Below are 19,308 nucleotides of genomic sequence, written 5' to 3' on the forward strand. Positions count from 1 at the left end.
ACAGGCCCTGGAGCCACAGGACTTGGAGGGGCTTAGATTACTTAAGTGCTACATGGAAATGTTTCCATTTAAAACTTCAGATATTTGTACGAAAGGCCTGCATTTCAAGATCTGATGAAATGATGAAGGGCTAAAACAGTGCGGCCACCGCTGTTGTTGGCTGAACACTGTTTGCAGGTCGGGTTTACACAAAGGCGACTTACTCTATTTTACATATTGTCAAATCCAGAACATATTTTGAATGACTGTATCTTCTCAGTCATAGTGGTGACCCAAACTGCTATTTGCCATAAATTGTGGGAATCTAGAGCTGGGGCCTATTATGTATCAGGCGCACTGTTTATGTTTGCGCCACAGTGCATTTTTACACAGGTGTGCGAGCACAAATGTGAACAGTGTGCCTGATTGCAATAAATTGCAAACTTGAGTCTGCCGTGTCAGTGCATTCGGTGAAATATGGTGCAGCTGCTTTAATGAACCGCTCCGTGTTCCACTGCGCAGGCAGCGTCCACCAGCACTTTAGTGAGGGGCCCGAGATCCTCCTGCAGGCGCGTGCACTGAGCGATTGCACTAACCTGCAGGGGGATGTCTGTGACACTCTCTTGTTCCCCTCCCAAGGGTTGCCCGCAGGGGGCGCACTAACAGTGCACCACTTTTTTGTGGCGCATTTTCAGTGCGCCTCCTGATGGCTTCTTTAATGCGGCGTGTGCCCTCTCAAGATTGCGCTGGTGCTATGCATGTGCCTGCTCTATCAGTAGTACTGAAGGGGCCGCACAAGCATCTGCTGCCTCATCTGTAATACCAAAGTGCCCTGGGGGCTCACAATGAGGTGCACATGTCCGTTGCGAACCCAAATGCGGCCCCTGATGCCCGGGCTCACAAAACATTACAAGTACCAATGTTCTATTTAGCTGAGCCAATGGGAGGTCAGGATTCAAAGAATCAGGACAAGACCTGCAGAGTCAAGTGCCCAACCACAAGCATGATCCTTGTTACGATTAGGGAATGGAACATAGAGCAAACCTTCCCAGTGCGTTTTCCACACGTGTTGTACAGGCATTTCATATGAATCCTGGAATATGTTGGCAATTTTGGTGCGATGTAAAAAACAAACACGTAAATGGCATCTGGAGACATTCATTTATGCACACAGGGGTGTGCATAAAGGAATCTCTCCACCTTGAAGATTATTTGTTAGAATGAGAAAAACGGTACATTTGAACCTCCGACATAACCAGAAGTCAGAGGATTTTCTGCTGCCATCAACTTGTGCAGGCGCCTCTTTCCTATTTGTCCTTTAAACACAAGAAGAACCTTGTTGCAAGGTCTGGGCTGCTGGAAAGAGATTGATCACTTCTGCACAGGCCTTTCACCCTGGACACACATGCTAGACGCAAGGGACACGAGTCTGCACAACTTAACGCCATTGCATTTGTTCACATCAAAAAATCAGCATTGTCCAGAACTCACAACTGTTTCTAGTTGGACAGCAAGGAGGGAGGACATGCGGGCAGCATGCTTGCAACCCATGCCTAAAAGGTACTCACTACACAGTGTGAAAGGAGGTCGCCCGTGTCATAAAACCAGCAGGTCATTAGACCCCTGTTCAGTGGCCAGACACTGTGGGGCATATTTATCAACCACTAACAACAGAGGGCAGCAAGGAAAGTTGCCGCATTGCGTTGCATCAGCAGGAGAGAGCTGAAAAACGCCATATCGACTAAACTATGAGGGCCTTCAGCTCGCTCCCTGCGGTGGCGCCAACACACGCATCCCTGCACCATCAAGCAAAGGTGCATGAATTACAGGCAGGATTGTTTTTGTGCAGGAAGGGATAAACATATTTCTCCTTACTAACTGGGGAATGCGTGCATTTTGATGCATTCCCAGTTTTACTAGCTTTAGTAAATCTGGGAATGCACCTAAATCCATGGGTGGATACATGGGAAAGCCCATGCTCCACTCATGGAACGTCTCCCAGACGCAGGAGAGCCCAGCGCAGAGCAGGGGGTACAAAATAACAGATGTGCTCCGAGCCTAAGGAGGGCTCCAAGAAAGTAAATTTACAATTTTGCAGAAATATCGGACCATGTGTGTTTGGGGGTTTGAGGGGCGGGGTGACTGTGGATATTACTAAACATACATTTTCCAGTAGTTGGCATAGGCGTTGAAGGGCAGCGATTCCAGTACTTAGAACTGGGAAACCAAAGTGAAGGTATTGAGTTTTCTATATCAACCAACAAGAATATCAACCTCAGAAGATCCACGGATACACAATTCGTAACTCCACATCTATGTACCATGAGTATTTTCAAGTGTTAATATTTATGACCTCAATAGTCTGACCCATTACCATCCTACAATCCTCAGCAGCTGTTTCCACATCCAGGGTACCACGGGTGGCATGATTCTAGACCTGCTAGAAATGTAAAAATATAGAGGGCTCGCCACTGTAAAAGCTAATCTAGCTAAATAGCAGCATAACATTTTAAAGCCCAATCGGGCACTCAGTAAATCCCACTTAGCATGGCTGGACTGGCCAGCCGAGCGAGCGTGCAACCCCCGGGAGGCTGGAGCCCAGGAGGTTGGTTTTAACACTTGGAGGCCGGTTTCGGCCTCCAGGAATGGTGGTGCATGCCACGCGATCCCGGCGATGGCTGCAACTTGAAAGAGTTGCTCTGTTTCTAGCGTGCATTAGTACGTCTGCACATGGGGCTGAATTGATCATTTTTGCCAGGGCTGTTTTAAGCTCCCAGTACGGCCCTGCCATACTGCTTCTTTCCCTCCCTACTCATGACACACAAACCCTAGATGGTCCCTTCCCAGTCTATAGTCTATGGGTTTTAGAAGGCAAGTGTCACCACCTGGATTCAGGTCACTAATGGTGAAGGACACATTGAGGGGGGTCAAGGGCCACCAGCACTTACACAGCTTTACGCACAACCACTGGAATTATGTCATTCAAAATTGCTTAATATGGAACCACCAGTATTTTTCTTTTGTATATATTTAATATTTCATCAAAATTATTCTACCATTAATGTCATAAAAACACAGCCAAAGTGTTTTGTGATCTGGTTGCTTTTTCAAGGCTTCAAAGTAGATTGAAGAGTTTGCTTTAGTGATGCATGTTCACTCAGTACAGGAAATTACATCACATCCGGTGTGGATCGTGTCTCCAATGCAGGGATTATCTTGTTTTCCTATAGCCCTCTGGATACCTCTGCTAGATCTCTCTCTCACCATGGACTGTTCATCCTTGTCAGACGAACAGTCTACGATTTGGCTCAGTGTTTTCAGCAAACGATGACCCTTGCATCGTTATCCGAGCGAAAGATGTTGATATTAGCCTAAGGAAAACACTGAAAGGAGAGGCACCCCAGCCTGTGAAGGTGTCTGCACTCTAAGGGGTTGGGAACACATGAGATCGTTGACTTTCAACGTCTGGTGTTTGTGGGTTCTGCTGGTGCATGCTGTGATTGTTTCCAACTATGTGGGTGTTTAGCATGTCAGGTTTGCATGGGCACTGTCATTTCCTCTAGCACATGAGATCAGAGTCTAAGGGGGTAACAGGCACGTCATGTTAGATTGTGCATGTTGGAGTAATGGGCTAAATTCATGTTACAGTGGGGGGGCTGTAGGGGAGTAGGGTTCTAGAAGATCTGATCTGAATAGATTGAAATCTGCTGGACAGAAAGGGGCCTCATTGGGAGGCTCTGGATACCACTACAAAGCCTCCCATGAGGCCCCATAAGTGAGGATAAAATGACGAGAAGGCCCCATGGACCAGTATATCAAACATTGCTGAGAGGTCAAGTACCACAAGCAAGCAAGCATCTTGACCATCAGTAACAGGAGGATGTGGTCTACCACTTGGAGAGCATCTGCCTTGTGTGTTTGCTGTGGCCAAAGTCCAGGTTGCTATTTCTGCGAGGAAGCCCAGTGATGTGCCTGCAGCTGAAGTGCAACCATATTCTCTATAATCCTCAAGGAAATTGTGTAGTGTGGAAGTGATGGGGCAACACTACAGGGGATGTGAAAAGGTGGAACACAAGTGGTTTGTGTTCTAGTTGCAGTTTTCTTCTGAATCTCAGTCTGAGCTTCACCCGCAATTTCCTTTTGAATGTAGGTGATGTTATTGAAGAAGGCAACAGAAATAGATCTTTCCCGCCCAGGTGAGGAAGATTGATTTCACATTTTAGTGTTCTAAAAACAGACCGTCAAAGCTGTGAAGAACCAAAAGACGTTACATCTTTAATGGGGTGCGAATATTAATGTGCTTCCTAGAGTAAGTGCCTACACTATCCCTGAAAGAATCGTGCTTATCTGTCAGAAATCCTAAAGATTCTTGGCCCGAGAGGTGCCACAGGCATGAAAACAAGAGGGACAGACAGCGAGGCTGCTCTTGGAAGATGTTGGAGAATAGCCTTGGGTGTATTTAGGTAGTGTAAGGCCTATCCTTGCAGACATGGATGAGTAGTGGTTAGAGGTTGATTTTAGGGTTCATGGGTTATGGGTCAGACGTTTATCAGTTGTTTTTAGGGGCCAGGGAATGGTAGAGTTTAGGGGCACTAAGGGGCTCTTACGCCTCAGGAATGGGTAGACAGGGTTTTAGGGTTCATGAATGGGCAGAGTTTAGGGATAGTAAGGTTTTTTAGGGTTCAGAGATGGCTAATGTTTCTGGGTAGGAAGGGGTAGTTAGTAAGTGGATTTTAGAGTTTAGAGATGGGTAGTGTTTAGGCGTCAGGGTTCAGGTGTGGTTATTTCAGACCATAGTACAAAACATGGCTGCCTTTTGCACAAACAAATTAAAAATACTGTAGAAAAGTTCAAATAGATTAAAAACAAGACTAAAACGCTATGTGTTCTAAAATCAAGACCAGATAAGACAGGCCCGAAAGGACCAAGTGTAAAGCAGTAGTTCAGGGCGAGCAGATGGGACTATTCACAGAACGATAATAAGCAAGATGGACGCAGAAAATGTTGCATTGGTCGTTGTGAAGTTTTGCGCGGGTGTCCCAGCTAAGCCTCAGATAAAAGCCTGGTTCCCTGGTCACAGAATCCATAAGATCAGTTAATATTAAGAACATTTGGTCTGCTCTGTTGCCAGGCTGCTCTTTATGTAGGATCTTCACTATCATGTGGGACCTGACCTTGTTATAGTGGCTGCAAACCAACATAAGGTGTTCCACGCCCTCTGTCTTGCTGCAAGGGCATTTGTCTGAAACCTCCGTGTTGCGAGTGTTCCTGAATGTTTTTAGTAGCAGACCCTCCCGCTCCCCGCTAAGGCGAAGACTTCTTTCTCCGTGGTTTGTTAGCAGGACGAAGTATTGTTGAGCACGCTGGGGTGGATCAAACAGGCCAGTATGGGGACTGGTTTTTAAATTGCCAAGGGCTGACAATGTTTCATGGAGTTTTAAGGTCAGTGATTATTTACTATGGCATCTTGCCTCTTGCGTGGCAGCAGGTTTAGATTTGAAGATGGTGATGTGCACAACCTCTCTGCTTTCGCATGCCATTCGCTCACAGAGCTGGGTCTAGGCAGCATGGAAAAGTGTTCTTCCCTGTCCTCATCCACAAGTGGGCAGATCTTGAACTCAGTCCTTTCACTCCATATTTGGTGGGGGCTATTTGACATTTGGACTCAATTGAGAAGTGACCACCATCTGCTACCAGCATAGCAGAGAGGAAAGTTGCTGGTAGTTTAAGCAGTTTTCCAAAACTTCCTCTTGCAATGTCCTACACATTTTCTTGATCTGTCAAGCCCTCATTATTCTGCTCCGAAGGAGATCTGGCTTCCCACTTTGGATTGAAAGATTGGACCTAGAAAACCGCGACTGTGCCTGTACACCATCCGCAAACTTGCATTTGTAGCAGCTTCTGAGTTATCAATACTAGTTTGGATATGAGTTGACCATTTTAATGTTTTGGTGATTTTAACACCTAAATATTTAAAATAAGCCACTTCCTCAAGTTTCTCATGATTATGAAGAGTGAAAACGTCATGGGGAACTTGCTCCTGAAGATCATTCTCTTGGTTTTATTGGTTTTAAATACCAGTTTGTTTATCTTACAATAGGTTTCCATCCCTGCATGATTTTAGGGGTTTCTGCTATAAGGAAGGAATCGTCTGTGTATAATAAAGCTGGGATCTTAAAACCGTTGACTGATGGAGCACAAGGTGACGCTTTCAGAACTTCTTCACCTATATTGTTAAGATAAAGAGAGAGCAAAAGAGGTCCTAGGAGGTAACCTTGTTTGACTCCCTATTAGTGAAGAATGTCCTGTTGACATGCCCCTTCAGGGTTAGTCTCATAAGAGTGGAGGTTCCAGAATAAAACACTGAATTAAAGACAGGGGGTTTGGCTCTATGCCGTGTGAGGACAGTATTCCCAAAGGTGGTTTCTTGAGACCAGTTCAGAGGCAGATGAAAAGTCTAAGAATGCCACGTGTGTTGACCTTATAGATTAGATGTAGAAAGGTAAAAATCTGATTGGTTGTGGACAGCCGCTCCCTAAAACCGCCTTGTATGGGTGAAAGGATTTTGCATTGCTGATACACTCGTCCAAGACTCTCAATACCAGTTTGGATTTTTTTTTTACAGTCAATGTTGATTAGACTTATCGGTCTGTGGGCCTTTCTTTTATAGTGGAACAATAACACTATTGAACAAAGATTTAGGGTGGGGTAGTGTTTAGGTATAGTAAGGTGTGTTTTGGGTTTATGGTGTCTTTTTAGTTCAATTTTTTTTGTATTTTTTAGAGTTCAGTGAATAATTTTCAGGGATAAGTTGCAGGTTGTGGGTGGGGATTATATTACTTGTGGGGCAGATTGAAGGATATTCAGGAGGTATAGTTTATTCTGGGACTTTTGTGGGTGTCCCAATACTATTTTGGAGTGCTGCTGTTTTATTTTGTAAGGGTTTGTAAGAGGTTTTTAGGGGTGGATTCCAGGGCTTTCTAGGGTTATGGGTAAATAGTGTATTCACTTTTGGGACCCTTTTTTAGGATTCAGGGTGTCGCAATAGTTTTTTTGGGGGGTTGTTTGGTCTTTTTTATTTGTTAGGATTTAGGCATAGTTTTTTGGCATGGGTTACTGGGCATACAGGGTTATGAGTGGGGAGGGTATTACATTTTGGACTGAATTCTAGGGTGCAGGGTGTGTGGGTGGGTTTGTTTCGGGTTGTTTTTTAATTTTGTAAAGGTCCGGTGGTAAATATTCAGGAATGGGTTGCAGGGTATTCAGTGGTTATGGATGTGTATTCTGTTAATTTTTAGACAGTTTTTTGGTTTTAAAAGTGTTTAGTTTTTTTAGGTGCATTATTTAAAAACATTTTTAAGGTCTAAGTGATAGGTATTTTTTTAAAAAGGGCTAAGTATTTAAATTTTTTTTGTGGATTGTGTTGAACATATTTTATAGGACGTTTTTTGGTTAATATACCATGATATGTGACATAATATTGTCAGTATTGATTTTTCAAAAATTTACAATTTATTGAATTTAAAAAAACAAAAAAAAATATTAAATTGTGTTTTATATTACTAAAACATAAACATCTATAGCTGTGTGTAAATATATGTTTTAAATATGTAAAAAAATAATTTAAAAAAAACATCTGTACATTTTGTAAATGTTTTTTAACATTCTTCTCCTCTTTTTCGCACAGGTTTCCATTGACTTCTAGTTTGGGAATTGTCCTTTTTCTGTTTGTACCGCCGCTGTTTTTCTTTTTACATTTTCTGATGCTGCGCCTGTTTCTTCAGTCAGTGTAGCATCGCCGTCAAGAACAAAAGGGTGCTGCTGCTGCAGTCAGGTGAGGAACATATTTTTTACAAACTAGGAGTATTTGGAGGTACGTTTATTGTAGGAGAAGAAGGTAGTAGAGTTTATGTTAAGGGTAAAATGTAAATATTTCAAATTGTTTTGGGGCATTTTTTGTTTTTTCTCTTAACAGGTTGCTGGACTCCATGTTTATTGGAGATGTGGAAATCGTAGTCACTTAAAAAGAAAAAATAGCATTTTATTTTGTGTGTGCCTGTTTTTTGATGTAGCTTCGGTAAGAAAACATGTTTATCTTTTCAAACTCGTTTCTTTATACATTTTTCGTTCTTCTCTTTAGAGAAAAATGTTTCTGGTCCTATTTTGGTATTAAAACTTAGGGCCTGATTACGACCTTGGTGGATAGTATACTCTGTCACAAACGTGACGAATGTCCCATCCGCCGTATTACGATCCCATTATATCCTATGGAACTTGTAAAACGGGAGGCGTGATATCCGTCACATTTGTGACAGAGTATCCCATCCACCAAGGTCGTAACCAGGCCCTTAGTAATTTATGTATCCTTACATACCTGTTCAAATAGTTATCTTTTCATATGTTTTGCCACTGATTGCGTGAATGTTTGCTTCTCCAGAAAATGACATTTTTGTAAATTATTCTCCTCACAGTATAAATGTAGATGTAACTGTGAATTTTGTAAAATTAAAAATATGAAATATATTCCTTTCTTGTACTTTTAGCCAATGGTAATACTTCTTTGATTAATGTCTCTGTGCTCTTACCTTTAAAATAGGTAGCACAGTAGTGACAATAATGTGCAGGACGTCGGTCTCTTCACAAGTGGAAATGTTGCTTTAAATATGTGTTTTAGTTGTGATTCTATTTTCCATTGAAACTGTTGTTTTGGAATCAGCGGAGAATGTATTTGAGTTATCATCAAATCAAATCAAATCATAAACATTTATAAAGCGCGCTACTCACCCGTGCGGGTCTCAAGGCGCTAGGGGGAGGGGGTTACTGCTGCTCGAAGAGCCAGGTCTTGAGTAGTCTCCGGAAAGCGGAGTGGTCCTGGGTGGTTCTGAGGATGGTGGGGAGGGAGTTCCATGTCTTGGCCGCCAGGTAGGAGAAGGACCTCCCACCCGCCGTGGTGCGGCGGATGCGAGGGACAGCGGCGAGAGCGAGGTTGGAGGAGCGAAGAGGACAGGTGGGTGTGTAGAAGCTGAGGCAGCGGTTGAGGTATTCGGGTCCCTTGTTGTGGAGGGCTTTGTGTGCGTGGGTGAGGAGTCGGAAGGTGATCCTTTTGTTGACGGGAAGTCAGTGCAGGTGTCTCAGGTGGGCGGAGATGTGGCTGTTGCGGGGTAAGTTGAGGATGAGGCGGATATAAGTTATATGACTGAACCATATCTTTTTGCTCAGACAGTGGTTTTTAATTTTGAAAGGTGATACAGTAAAATGTCATAGTTGCCATCTTGGTTGAAGCTTAAGCCTCAGAGTGATAACTTTTTTCATACAAAAGTTATAGTTTCTTTAAATGTAAAAAAAAACAATTTGATATGTCAAAAACATATTATATTAAGTGATTTTCACCATGCAAAATTTACTGTGAAAAAATGTGAGTTAAAAATGTGATAAACACTTGTGTCTTATAGGTAATGTATAATGACTGTTATTCGTCCCAGGAGCTTGGCACGTGCACACCTGCAAGATATGAATGCTTCAGCATCAGAGTTCAGCTGTGAGTGATATCAGCACTGACCAGTGCTTAATTTGTAAATAAAAATGTGCCGGTGCTCAAAGCCCTCCTTTTAAACACGCGGCTGCTGCAATTCAATGTGGGAACACGGAATACTGAGGCAGCGTAATCCTGAAGCCATCTCGGGCATCTTCAATCTATTTACAGCCGCTCCCTGCCCCTTCAGCTCACTCTAGCAGCTTTCTGTTTTCTCCCTTTGTGACGCTTTTTCTATTTTTTCCTTCCTCAGTCTTTCCCATATGTGTCTTTTGCTCGCAGCAAATGCTTGAGGCAGAAGAATAAGCCCCGGCCCGCAAAAATAAGTGCCGGTGCTCAGCACCGGATGAAACAAGCACAAATTAGGCACTGGCACTGACAGACCCTAAAAGAACAAGCAAGTAATGACTTATTGCCCTCACAATTTGTAGTTAGTTGATTAGCCTGCTAGCACTACTAACTTACTGCTGTGCTTTCTGCCCCTGTATCTAGGGGTTCTTCCACAGCCATGGGCTGCTGAACAGGATTTTTACTTTGGGCTGCTTAGCCAGTTTGAAAGGAGGCACAGTTACTCCAAAACTGAGGACGAGGGCACTAGGAGCAGGACAGGGCTGAAATCAATGCATGCACCAATATCCTCTTATGCATGGCCGGTGGCCATTTGCAATAGGTTGTGATGCATTGGTACTAGATGCAGATGGTGGCTTTTGTCAGCTGCATCTAGAACTCCCTGCATAGGACTGAAAACCCTTCACAGTAGGTTGAGGCGGCCAATTGCAAATGGTCATGCCCTATTCTTAGAACTCTCTGCCATATGCCCAGATGCCATGCACAGTGGGCTTTAGGTGGGATGGGACCTGAGCGGAGGGATAGACAAAAGCCACATCCTGTGCTTAGTGTCATGTACACTAATTCTGCTGTAGGACTACAGTGACACCTTGATCTGCAAAGTGAAGGAAAGTGGGTAATTAAGTGAGGTGGATGCAAATCCACAAGAAATAAGGCTGCAGAATAAAGCACAGTTTCTATCACTTAAATTGGGCTCCACTCCCTAGCAGCTCCAGCACACAGCAGACAGGCTTACCCAAGGAAAATATGTGAAGTATCTAGCTGTAACAAAAAAACTGTAAAAATGCAATGCAATAAAAATCCCACTGCAATTTAGTAAAATAGAGATCTGGGGCCAGATGTAGGAAATTCCTGAATTGCGACTCGCGAATTGCGACTCGCAAATTGCGAGTCAGAGAGACTCGCAATTTGTGAGTCGCAATTCAGGATGCAGGATGGTGTCCCTGACACCATCTGCGACTCACAAGGGGGTCGCAAAGGCCCACCTCATTAATATTAATGAGGTGGGTCGCAATTTGCGACCCCCTTGTGACTCCCGGCACTCACAGGGATGGTGGCCTGCTGGAGACAGCAGACCACCATGTCTGTGACTGCTTTTAAATAAAGCAGTTTTTTTTTGTAATGCAGCCCGTTTTCCTTAAAGGAAAACGAGAAGCATTACAAAATGAAAAAATGAAACGTTTTTGTTTCATTTTTTCAGACCAGGTAGTGGTCCATTCCCTTTTGCGAATGGGTTACCACCAGTGTGACACTGGTGGTAACTGCGATTGCTTTGCGACTGCGTTCGCGGTCACAAAGCAATGCAGCATTGCCCTTCGACTCGCAATTAGGAAGGGGAACACCCTTTCCTAATTGCGACTCGCAGTCCCGTTTTGCGAGTCGGTAACCAGGTTACCGACTCGCAAAACGGGAATTGGGCATCGCGATGTGGGTTTTGCACATGCAAAACCTTTCCTACATCTGGCCCCTAGTTCCTAAAATGAAAGTCAAAATCCTCCAGCAAGGCAGGGTTGCAGGCTGTATTCACTGAAGTCCACTTAATGCTGGCTAGCTGCTGAGTGAGATTACCCTAAAGGCAATTGTTTTTGGTGAAAACAGTCAGGGCAGACAAATTCAAATTTCATAGCAGACAAGTCCTTGCATTGGATAGATACTTTTCGAGCAATCAGCCATTCAAGATTTCTACCTTGAGGACAGATATAGGCCCTCATTACAACCCTGGCGGTCGGTGTTAAAGCTGCGGTAATACCGCCAACAGGCCAGCGGAAAAAAAATGGAATCACAACGTGGTGGAAACCGCCAACATAGACAGCCACTTTAACACTCCGACCGCCACAGCCGTACAAACAAACAGCGCGGCGGTCACCGCCAACAGACAGGCGGAAGACAATGTACCGCCCACACTATTATGAGAGGCCAATCCGCCACCTTTTCCAGGGCGGAACCAACGTGGACAAAAACACGGCGGAAACAGGACTTGGAAGGGAAAATACTCACCTCTCCACACCCCACGAGGAACCAGGACACAATGGAGCCAGAACTCCAAATACTCCCTGCGATGGTATTCCTGCTCCTCTATCAGGAGCAACAAAGACGGCGGCGACGACCACAGTGAGTACTGCACCTACAACACAGGGGAGGGGGGAGGGAAAAGAGAGTGACACACACACGCAACACGCAACAACCCCACCCCCACCCTCACCCGCAACACCATACACACAAATACATGCTGCAACATTACATTTACACCCCCCCACTCCCATTTCAAGAACGCAATGACAAAAGGAAATGAGTTGAACGATTGTAATCATGAAAAAAACAGTAGTCAAAACTCGAAATACAGTATATACAATTATGTACACCAACTACACAAGTCCGGATAGTGCACCAATAATTGTCCGTGGACCACTGGGCCCAAAATGCATGGGCGAGGCCCACACTCGATACCAGACATCAAACGGAGAGAACACTGCAGGGGCATCAGATCAAAATGAAACAGGCACCTCAGGGGGAAGGGAAGGGGGGCACCTCGGCCGGGTGAGTGCACAATGCCACTGCTCCGCGAGGGGGCTCCATGCCCACTGCTTTATCCTGGGGAGTGCAAAGCCACAGTCTCTCAAGTCTCTCCAGTGGGTGGGTTCCCCATTGCTTTATCCTGGGGAGTGCAAAGCCACAGTCTCTCAAGTCTCTCCCCCACTGCTTTATCCTGGGGAGTACAAAGCCACAGTCTCTCAAGTCTCTCCAGTGGGTGGGTTGCCCACTGCTTTATCCAGGGGAGTGCAAAGCCACAGTCTCTCAAGTCTCTCCAGTGGGTGGGTTGCCCACTGCTTTATCCTGGGGAGTGCAAAGCCACAGTCTCTCAAGTGGTTCTGGAGGGGGCTTTGTGCCCAGAGTGCTTCATCCTGCCAAGGACAGAGGTAGTGGATGCCCTTCTCCACTGGTTCTGGAGGGGGCTTTGTGCCCAGAGTGCTTCATCCTGCCAAGGACAGAGGTAGTGGATGTGATACTCCACTGGTTCTGGAGGGGGCTTTGTGCCCAGAGTGCTTCACCTGCCAAGGACAGAGGTAGTGGATGCCTTTCTCCACTGGTTCTGGAGGGGGCTTTGTACCCAGAGTGCTTCATCCTGCCAAGGACAGAGGTAGTGGATGCCTTTCTCCACTGGTTCTGGAGGGGGCTTTGTGCCCAGAGTGCTTCATCCTTCCAAGGACAGAGGTAGTGGATGTGATACTCCACTGGTTCTGGAGGGGGCTTTGTGCCCAGAGTGCTTCATCCTGCCAAGGATAGAGGTAGTGGATGCCTTTCTCCACTGGTTCTGGAGGGGGCTTTGTGCCAAGAGTGCTTCATCCTGCCAAGGACAGAGGTAGTGGATGCCTTTATCCACTGGTTCTGGAGGGGCCTTTGTGCCCAGAGTGCTTCATCCTGCCAAGGACAGAGGTAGTGGATGCCTTTCTCCACTGAAGGTGTTGCATCATGGAAGCTGCCCAGGCTCCTGGAACTGAACACCAGGCTCGGTCGACCGACCACTGGGGATGGCAGCCATGTCTGCGGTGGTGCTGCCACTGGCTCAGGATGTCGTGGGGCCGCTGGCGGTGCTTGCAGCGGTGTCAGTAGCGGCGGTGCTTGCGGCGGCCTCTGTGACATCGGTGCTGGTGGCGGACTCTGTGGCAGCGGTGCTTGCGGCGGCCTGTGTGGCATCGGTGCTGGCAGCGGGCTTTGTGGTGGCGGTGCTGGTGGCGGACTCTGTGGCATCAGTGCTGGCGGCAGGCTCTGTGGTGGCGGTGCCGGTGGCGGACTCTGTGGCAGCGGTGCTGGTGGCAGGCTCTGTGGTGGCAGGCTCAGTGGCGGCGATGCTGGTGGCGGGCTCAGTGACTGCGGTGCTGGTGGCGGTGCATGTGGCAGTGCAGGTGGCGGGCTTCGCCGTACCGGTTGGCATCAACGTGGACAGAAGGTGACACTGGTCCCATAGTCGGTGCCACCATGCCCTCTCCTGCCATGCCCTTGATTTTCTGACCCTTCCCCACCTTGGATTGTGGCGCAGCTGTCTTGCCACTATCCCCTTTTGTTTACCCTGAGCCCTTGGTGGCAGGTGTTTTCGCCTTCTCCCTCCGGGATGTGGGCAACTTTTTTACTTACGCAGGTGGTGGAGTGTCCTTGCCCTCGCTCCGTGGCACACTGGCTGCCCTGATGCTTAGCGTACTCCAAAAGCCTGCTGTTACTGGGACCACTGTGCCCAGTGATGTGGTGACTGAGGTGTTGGGTTGGGACCTGGAAAGCCTGGCCCTAGGGGACGGGGGGGGAGAGGTGTAGGGAAGAGGTCAGTGCTAGCCAGGAATTCTTTTTTACACACACTGGGACGGGTAGATGGAGTGGGTTTGGGAGTAGAGGAAGAGGTAGTGGTTGTAGGAGGTGTACGATTGCTGAATTTGGGTGAAGGTGCATGGGCTGGAGGCTGTTGTGAGGTGGATGGCTGTTGGTTGGGTGTGTGCCTGCGTTTGTGTACTTTGGGAGGAGGGCTCACAGACACACTGATAGAGGACACAGGGGATGTGTGAATGGTAGTGGGGGTGATGAGTGCACATGAGCGGTGTGTGGTGATGGGCGTGCTGGTGATGGAGGTAGTGGAGACGAGACAAGGAGGGAGGAGGACGACGTGGAGGAGGGGGACACAGTGGAGGCAGTGGATGTATATATTTCAGCATGGGAATGATGCTTGTGTGAGTGCCAGTGGGATGTGTGGTGCTTATGTTTGCCAGAGCCACCCTTGTGTGTTGAGGTGTGCGCATGCTGGTCTGATGGTGTGCTTGGGATAGGCTGAAGTACAGGGGATTGGGTCTGGGTGGAGGAAGTTAGAGGGGGGAGGCTGGACACAGGGACAATGGCTGCCATCAGTGCTGAGGCCAGAGCCTGAAATGCTCTCTGTTGGGCTGCCTGCCCAAAATGAATGCCCTCCAGGTATGCATTTGTTTGTTGCAAATGCCTCTCAACACCCTGGATGGCATTCAGAATGGTGGATTGCCCAACAGTGAGGGATCTCAGGAGGTCAATAGCCTCCTCACTGAGGGCAGCAGGGCTGGCTGGGGCAGGGCCGGAGGTGCCTGGGGCGAAGGAGATGCCCCCCCTCCTGGGTGAGCGGCCATGGGACACACGCTGAGGGGCTGCTGGGAGGGCGGTGCTGGTAGGGGAGGGTGGCGGCTGTACCTGTTGATGTGAGGGGCACAGAGGGGCCCGCCACCGCTAGGGAGCTCCCATCAGAAGAGGAGTCACTGTCACTGATGTCACCTCCTGTCCCCGCCGTGGAGCTCCCCTCGCCCTCCGTCCCACTGGTGGCTTCAGACTCCGTTGTCTCACCCTCCAGGGCCAAGTGGGATGCAGCTCCCTCCTGCTCCGGTGCCACTGCTCCTCCGTCTGATGATGCTTTTGCACACAAGAACAGGGAGACCACAAAAAGGGTGGGGGGAAGACAGAAGAAAGACATGTTCAGTGCATACAATACCACTACCGTTGGCAGACACTACAGACACAGCAGCCCTCTGCACTATGCCATACACTTAGAGTTCCTAGATTAATCACATGCCCATGGGGTACAAGGCCTATGCCCCATTGCTGCACACATGGAAGTCACAGGAGCCTGACTAGGTGTAGATGGCTCTTACCATGGTGGGGTTGGGGTGCCACATAGCCTGCCTCACAAAGGGTCCTTGCCTACAAAGTTCGCCCTGGCCTAGTGTAACCCACTGCCCACCTCCCCCACCCAGACACCTCGTAATACGCGCAGATTCAGATGGATGTGACAGTACTCACCCCCTTGTGGCTGCTGTGATGCCCTTAAGCGCCCATCCAACTCCGGATACGCCACCGCCAGGATCCGGAACATCAGGGGGGTCATGGTGCGACGGGCACCCCTCCCACGTTGGGAGGCCATCCCCAGCTGGACCTCCGCCGTCTTCTTGCTCCAGCAGCGAATGTCCTCCCATCTTTTACGGCAGTGGGTGCTCAGTCTTTGGTGGACCCCCAGGGTCCAGACGTCCTTGGCGATGGGACGCCAAATATCCTTCTTCTGGTGGGCGCTGACCTAGAGGAATAGTACAGGGGAAAAGGAAAAGCTTTAACTGTCCGGACCGTCACAGTCATTGGCCCACGTTCCCATCCTTGCCCTGACGCACATACACTCACCGTCCGCACATGCAGGCCTCAGTCCCCCCCCCATGTATCTTCCATCCACACCACTCCAAACAGGCATTGCCCATGCAGCATGCTCAGAGTGTACTCACCTGTTTGTTTGGAGGACCGTAGAGTAGCGTGTACTGGGGGAGGACTCCATCCACTAGTTTCTCCAACTCCTCAATGGTGAAGGCAGGGGCCCTTTGCCCAGACACATGAGCCATTATCACTTCCAGACTGAAGTCACAGCAGCAGTGTAGGTCCTCTCCCGTCGAAGGTCACGTATCAAGTGAGTGAACAGACAGAAAATGGCAGTCACGTCCGCGGCGGTGCGTACCGTCACCGCCGGCGTACATCGTCATTGGCTCCTGGGACCCATATGGTCCAATGTTAACCAATGCAGGATTGCGCTGCGGTCTTCGACCGCCTCCCGCGACGGTGTACATGCCAGCGCAGTTACCTCATATCCCCATGTCCCACTTACAGGTCAGACAGCCGCCATTTCAGGGGGCCACATGGCATTAATATTAACTGCGTCACACCTATCTAGGCCTTGCATACACACAGTAACAGGCACATTGCGGATTTACAAATGTTTGCTAATGACATTTAGTAATACCTCAGTGTTGGCTGACTCTCTGCTCGGTGTTTTCCTCCATAGGGCACGTCCGCTGGGGCAGGTGGTGAGATGGCGGCATCCTCTGGTGTACAGACCGCTGGTGGACCTGTCGACAATGGAAGAGAGACACGTAATAGTCACCTACAGACTTGATCGTGCAACAATCCATGAACTATGTGCCCAGTTGGAGCCAGAACTGATGTCAGCAATCTGCCATCCCACAGGAATCCTCCCTCTAGTGCAGGTCCTGTCAGTACTCCATTTCCTATCAAGTGGGTCTTTTCAAACAACAGTGGCCATAGCATCAGGGATGTCCCAGCCTATGTTCTCAAACGTGTTGTCCAGAGTGTTGTCTGCCCTGCTTAAACACATGCGCAGCTACATCGTTTTCCCTCAGGTGGAGGATTTGCCTACAGTGAAAGGTGACTTCTATGCCCTGGGACATATCACCAACATCATAGGTGCCATTGATGGGACACATGTGGCCTTGGCACCCCCGCAGGAGTGAACAGGTGTACAGAAACCGGAAGAGCTACCATTTAATGAATGTGCATATGGTGTGTTTGACCGACCAGTACATCTCCCATGTGAATGCCAAGTTTCCTGGATCAGTGCATGACGCTTACACTCTGAGGAATAGCAGCATCCCTTATGTGATGGGGCAACTCCAGAGGCACCGTGTGTGGCTAATAGGTGAGGACAAGGACCCTATACCCTGTGAATAGTTGTCCGGGTCTGGGGTTGTCCCTACGGGCTAGTGTGTGTCTAACAGTTGTCCCTCGACATTTGCAGGTGACTCTGGGTACCCCAACCTGTCATGGCTACTGACTCCAGTGAGAAATCCCAGGACAAGGGCAGAGGAACGCTACAATGAGGCACATGGGTGAACTAGGAGAGTGATCGAAAGGACCTTCGGCCTCCTGAAGGCCAGGTTCCGGTGCTTCCATATGACAGGTGGTTCTCTCTACTACTCACCCAAGAAGGTGTGCCAGATCATCGTGGCCTGTTGTATGCTGCACAACCTGGCTTTGCGACGACAGGTGCCTTTTCTGCAGGAGGATGGTCCAGATGGAGGTCCTGTGGCAGCTGTGGAGCCTGTGGACAGTGAAGAAGAAGAGGCAGAAGAAGAGGATATCGACAACAGAAACAACGTTATCCAGCAATACTTCCAGTGAGACACAGGTAACAAGATGTCACTGCCTCACACCTCTCATACAATTGTTAGACCCATCATATGTTAGTCACTTTCACCCAGTGTATGGACCTTGACTTGTCACTTTGCCTTTCCATTTCACAGATGTGGGTCCCACTGTGTGACCTCTGCTATATTACCTCATGGACTAGAGCTGTTTACATCGGTATGTTGACAATACAATCGACATTGCTATATTCCATCGTTATTGCAAATACACATTTGTGAAAGCACAGATTGACTCCAGCTTGTTTTGTGAATCAAAGGTGTTTCAGTGCAAAATAGTGGAGGGGGTTGTAAAATGGGCAGGGGTGATGGTGGAGGATTGTCCATGGCAGAGTCCAGTCTATTTGTTTCACAGGTGCATTGTCCAAAGGGGCATAGGAAGTGGAGCTAGGGCAGTTGATGGATGGACAGGGTGACGAAGTGGGACAGAAGGAAGACATTCAGGGGGGTCTCATTTGCTGGGGGGGTGGTTTTGGCATTGTTCTCTGTCTTTGTCCTGGATCTCAGGGACCGTTTGCGGGGTGGTTCTCCATCTGCAGGGGGTGGGGTGCTAGTGTTGTGGTCCTGTGGCTGTGCCTCCTGTCCACTAGCACCGGCAGAGGTGGTGGGCTGTTCATCATCCAGGCTAGTGTCAGGGGCCCCTTGTTGTGCCACAGTGTCCCTCCTGGTGTTCACAAGGTCCTTCAGCACCCCTACAATTGTGACCAGGGTGGTTTTGATGGACTTAAGTTCCTCCCTGAAACCCATATACTGTTCCTCCTGCAGCCGCTGGGTCTCTTGAAACTTGGCCAGTACCGTTGCCATCGTCTCCTGGTAATGATGGTACGCTCCCATGATGTTGGAGAAGGCCTCGTGGAGAGTGGGTTCCCTGGGCCTGTCCTCCCCTGTCGCACAGCAGTCCTCCCAGTTCCCCTGTTTTCCTGTGCCTCTGTCCCCTGAACCGTGTGCCCACTGCCCCTGCCCCCAGGTCCCTGATTTTCTTAGGTTGTTGGGTTTGCCTGGGTTCCCTGTAGTGGTGGACACACTGCTGCTTTACGTGTCCTGGGGACAGAGGGATAGGCCCCGTGGGTGGGTGCTGTGCTGGTGTTTCCTGAGGGGGGAGGCTCTGTGGTGGCTTGTGCCAGTGTGAGGGGAACCGACTGTCCCGAGGTCCCAGATAGGCCGGGCTGGTCATCTTGATCCAGTTGGACAGAGCTGCTGTCATCACTGTGGGCCTCTTCTGTGGGGGAGTGGACATGTCTGGAACCTCCTGTCCGGTGACGTTGGGTAGGGGTCCTGCAGGGGTGTAAAGGCATGATTATTGCATCTGTGTGTGCCATCGTGTGCAATGGGTGGGTGACCCTGTACTCCAGTGCTTGCATTCTTGTGTAGGACCTTGTGTGATAATTGGTTTGGGGATCTGTGTGGGTATCTGTAGTGGACATGCTTTGGTGATGGGTGTCCATGCTTTGGTGTTGCATGCAGGGCTTG

Source organism: Pleurodeles waltl, chromosome 5 (assembly GCF_031143425.1).
Source record: "Pleurodeles waltl isolate 20211129_DDA chromosome 5, aPleWal1.hap1.20221129, whole genome shotgun sequence".
NCBI classification, from domain to species: domain Eukaryota; kingdom Metazoa; phylum Chordata; class Amphibia; order Caudata; family Salamandridae; genus Pleurodeles; species Pleurodeles waltl.